A 5,176-nucleotide genomic window follows, 5' to 3' on the forward strand; every position below is an offset into this window, starting at 1 on the left:
TCTCCTGCATCAGCTCTACCCTCGCTCTCTGGCTCCTCCTGAGCATCCTCCCCTGCATCAGCTCTACTCTCTCTCTGGCTCCTCCTGAGCATCCTCTCCTGCATCAGCTCTACCCTCTCTCTGTCTGGCTCCTCCTGAGCATCCTCTCCTGCATCAGCTCTACCCTCTCTCTCTGGCTCCTCCTGAGCATCCTCTCCTGCATCAGCTCTACCTTCTCTCTCTGGCTCCTCCTGAGCATCCTCTCCTGCATCAGCTCTACCCTCTATCTCTGGCTCCTCCTGAGCATCCTCTCCTGCATCAGCTCTACTCTCTCTCTCTGGCTCCTCCTGAGCATCCTCTCCTGCATCAGCTCTACTCTCTCTCTCTCTGGCTCCTCCTGAGCATCCTCTCCTGCATCAGCTCTACTCTCTCTCAGGCTCCTCCTGAGCATCCTCTCCTGCATCAGCTCTACTCTCTCTCTGGCTCCTCCTGAGCATCCTCTCCTGCATCAGCTCTACCCTCTCTCTCTCTGGCTCCTCCTGAGCATCCTCTCCTGCATCAGCTCTACTCTCTCTCTCTGGCTCCTCCTGAGCATCCTCTCCTGCATCAGCTCTACCCTCTCTCTCTGGCTCCTCCTGAGCATCCTCCCCTGCATCAGCTCTACCCTCTCTCTCTGGCTCCTCCTGAGCATCCTCTCCTGCATCAGCTCTACCCTCGCTCTCTGGCTCCTCCTGAGCATCCTCTCCTGCATCAGCTCTACCCTCGCTCTCTGGCTCCTCCTGAGCATCCTCTCCTGCATCAGCTCTACTCTCTGTCTGGCTCCTCCTGAGCATCCTCTCCTGCATCAGCTCTACTCTCTCTCTCTGGCTCCTCCTGAGCATCCTCTCCTGCATCAGCTCTACCCTCTCTCTCTCTGGCTCCTCCTGAGCATCCTCTCCTGCATCAGCTCTACCCTCTCTCTCTGGCTCCTCCCGAGCATCCTCTCCTGCATCAGCTCTACCCTCTCTCTCTGGCTCCTCCTGAGCATCCTCTCCTGCATCAGCTCTATACCCTCTCTCTCTCTGGCTCCTCCTGAGCATCCTCTCCTGCATCAGCTCTCCCCTCTCTCTCTGGCTCCTCCTGAGCATCCTCTCCTGCATCAGCTCTACCCTCTCTCTCTGGCTCCTCCTGAGCATCCTCTCCTGCATCAGCTCTACCCTATCTCTCTGGCTCCTCCTGAGCATCCTCTCCTGCATCAGCTCTACCCTCTCTCTCTGGCTCCTCCTGAGCATCCTCTCCTGCATCAGCTCTACCCTCTGTCTCTGGCTCCTCCTGAGCATCCTCTCCTGCATCAGCTCTACCCTCTCTCTCTGGCTCCTCCTGAGCATCCTCTCCTGCATCAGCTCTACTCTCTCTCTCTGGCTCCTCCTGAGCATCCTCCCCTGCATCAGCTCTACCCTCTCTCTCTGGCTCCTCCTGAGCATCCTCTCCTGCATCAGCTCTACCCTCTCTCTCTGGCTCCTCCTGAGCATCCTCTCCTGCATCAGCTCTACCCTCTCTCTGGCTCCTCCTGAGCATCCTCTCCTGCATCAGCTCTACCCTCTCTCTCTGGCTCCTCCTGAGCATCCTCTCCTGCATCAGCTCTACCCTCTCTGTCTGGCTCCTCCTGAGCATCCTCTCCTGCATCAGCTCTACCCTCGCTCTCTGGCTCCTCCTGAGCATCCTCTCCTGCATCAGCTCTACCCTCTCTCTCTGGCTCCTCCTGAGCATCCTCTCCTGCATCAGCTCTACCCTCGCTCTCTGGCTCCTCCTGAGCATCATCTCCTGCATCAGCTCTACTCTCTGTCTGGCTCCTCCTGAGCATCCTCTCCTGCATCAGCTCTACCCTCGCTCTCTGTCTCCTCCTGAGCATCCTCTCCTGCATCAGCTCTACCCTCTCTCTCTCTGGCTCCTCCTGAGCATCCTCTCCTGCATCAGCTCTACCCTCGCTCTCTGGCTCCTCCTGAGCATCCTCTCCTGCATCAGCTCTACCCTCTCTCTGGTTCCTCCTGAGCATCCTCTCCTGCATCAGCTCTACTCTCTCTCTCTGGCTCCTCCTGAGCATCCTCTCCTGCATCAGCTCTACCCTCTCTCTCTGTGGCTCCTCCTGAGCATCCTCTCCTGCATCAGCTCTACCCTCTCTCTCTGGCTCCTCCTGAGCATCCTCTCCTGTATCAGCTCTACTCTCTCTCTCTGGCTCCTCCTGAGCATCCTCTCCTGCATCAGCTCTACCCTCTCTCTCTGGCTCCTCCTGAGCATCCTCTCCTGCATCAGCTCTACTCTCTCTCTCTCTGGCTCCTCCTGCGCATCCTCTCCTGTATCAGCTCTACTCTCTCTCTCTGGCTCCTCCTGAGCATCCTCTCCTGCATCAGCTCTACCCTCTCTCTCTCTGGCTCCTCCTGAGCATCCTCTCCTGCATCAGCTCTACTCTCTCTCTCTGGCTCCTCCTGAGCATCCTCTCCTGCATCAGCTCTACCCTCTCTCTCTGGCTCCTCCAGAGCATCCTCTCCTGCATCAGCTCTACCCTCTCTCTCTGGCTCCTCCTGAGCATCCTCCCCTGCATCAGCTCTACCCTCTCTCTCTCTGGCTCCTCCTGAGCATCCTCTCCTGCATCAGCTCTACCCTCTCTCTCTCTGGCTCCTCCTGAGCATCCTCTCCTGCATCAGCTCTACCCTCTCTCTCTGGCTCCTCCTGAGCATCCTCTCCTGCATCAGCTCTACTCTCTCTCTCTGGCTCCTCCTGAGCATCCTCTCCTGCATCAGCTCTACCCTCTCTGTCTGGCTCCTCCTGAGCATCCTCTCCTGCATCAGCTCTATATCCTCTCTCTCTCTGGCTCCTCCTGAGCATCCTCCCCTGCATCAGCTCTACCCTCTCTGTCTGGCTCCTCCTGAGCATCCTCTCCTGCATCAGCTCTATATCCTCTCTCTCTCTGGCTCCTCCTGAGCATCCTCTCCTGCATCAGCTCTACCCTCTCTGTCTCTGGCTCCTCCTGAGCATCCTCTCCTGCATCAGCTCTATATCCTCTCTCTCTTTGGCTCCTCCTGAGCATCCTCTCCTGCATCAGCTCTACCCTCTCTGTCTCTGGCTCCTCCTGAGCATCCTCTCCTGCATCAGCTCTACTCTCTCTCTCTGGCTCCTCCTGAGCATCCTCCCCTGCATCAGCTCTACCCTCTCTGTCTGGCTCCTCCTGAGCATCCTCTCCTGCATCAGCTCTACCCTCTCTGTCTGGCTCCTCCTGAGCATCTCCTTGTCCTCCACCAAAGAGGCTCTGCATGGCAGAAGTGGTCTGGCCCTGCCGTTCCAGGCAACCTTGGACAAAAAGTGGTATGGGACTCTGGTGTCTTTCGGTCCTCAACCCATGATTGTTCCACTGGTCCAAAAACCCCGTAGGTCATGGTTTGTGCGCGGGAGATAGACATAATGCAGGGCCCACATGTGCATTTCATTGTCTATGTCTATTATGCCTTCACTCTCCAGGAAGTTGAAGAGGTCGTAATAGACATTGCTCACACCTCGCCTCGTTCTATTCTCTGGTCTATTCTGTGGGTGCTTCTTCCACGGAGAGCACTGCCTCTGTGAGAGCCTCTGAAGATGCTCATCAATAGGCAGACAGAGTTGTTTTCGCCCCTATGGTCGGTTCTGACCCTCGAGGACACACCATACTTGGCCATGGGATCGCCTTGGCTTTTTACCGTCACTTGGCAGTCTAAATGAGTACACAAACAGCATATGAGTGTGTATGCATGCATTGGACCATAGATGGCGGTCTTCTCATTAGTGTGTACTTATACTGCATGGGGGGGTGTCCGTCAACCCAATATGGGTTAAAAATAAATAAATAAACGCGGCCGCTACGGGGGTGCGCTGTACAGCGCGGTTCTGCTGCTGTGCCTGGCTTGCGGTGCGGTGGTGTTACACAGGGTGTGGGCACTGTGGGTGATTATGTCCAGGAAAATGAGGTGGTGGTTTTGTGTGAAGCAGAAGAAAAGGGGGATGGGAGAAAAAAAGATAAAAAAAACAAATACAAATGGTGAAAAAAAAAACGGGAATAATCAATGAACCACAAGGTGATTTGGCAAAAGAAAATGTAGGGACAGGTGAAGTCAGTAAAGCACAGGAGGAAGATATAGATAGGGAAACACATTTGGACAAAACAAGAGAGGAGAAGAAAACATGGGGTGAGCAGGTGGAGGTTGCTGATATGGAGGAAGAGGAGGTCGCAACAGAAATGATAAATAAAAAAAAGACTGCTACTAAACGCAGGAGGAATAAAAAGGATGTACCAACTGTTGCAAAAAGCAGTAAAGTAGTGAGTGAGGGAAAGGAAGAAAGAGAGCAAGAACAGGCGGATGAGAGTTGGGATGATTGTGTGTCTGACAGCAGTGATGTGCCAGGTTTTTTGAGCAGTAGCCAACAAAAAAAAATGTACTCGGCTGAAATGATAAAAAATTACCTGGTGCAGACAAAAAACCAACATAATGTAATCATAGAAGAATATTTCCCAGATTTGTCAATTTTTTGTGCCTCAGCAAGACTCCACATAAGCCGGAAAGAGCAGTCTGTCCTGGATGAGCTGGAAATATACAGACTAAAAAGAATAGTTACTAAAGTGATGGGCAGCGTTGATTTTAAAAACCTCGATGTCTGTGTTTAATTTATTTGTTTTTATTTTTGCTTTTAACATCTCACTCGAAATGGATACTTTTCGAGTGGGAAGTTTAAATGTAAATGGAGCCAGAGAGGAAAGAAAGAGGGCTTTAATATTTCAGACTGCAAAAATAAAACATATCGATGTCCTCTTTTTACAAGAGACACACAGCGACGTTTTTAATGAGACGGACTGGAGAAAGGAGTGGGAGGGGGAAGTCATTTTAAGCCACAACACCTCTCTTAGTGGGGGGGTGGGCTTCCTCCTCTCCAAGTCTTTTAGTCCTGTCTCTCTGGAGGTCGAGCATTTTATCAATGGGAGGTTGCTTTTAATAAAAGCACGGTTTGATCTTTTTACAGCTGTTTTTATAAATGTTTATGCTCCAATAAACGGTACAGAGAGGAAGCTGTTTTTACTCAAAGTTAACGATGTTTTAAACGGTTGTGCCACGGAGGATTTTTTATTCTTGGGTGGGGATTTTAATTGTACAGAAAATGCATCTTTGGATCGCAACCATGCAGAGCCGCATCC

Source organism: Pseudochaenichthys georgianus, chromosome 14 (assembly GCF_902827115.2).
Source record: "Pseudochaenichthys georgianus chromosome 14, fPseGeo1.2, whole genome shotgun sequence".
Lineage (NCBI taxonomy): Eukaryota > Metazoa > Chordata > Actinopteri > Perciformes > Channichthyidae > Pseudochaenichthys > Pseudochaenichthys georgianus.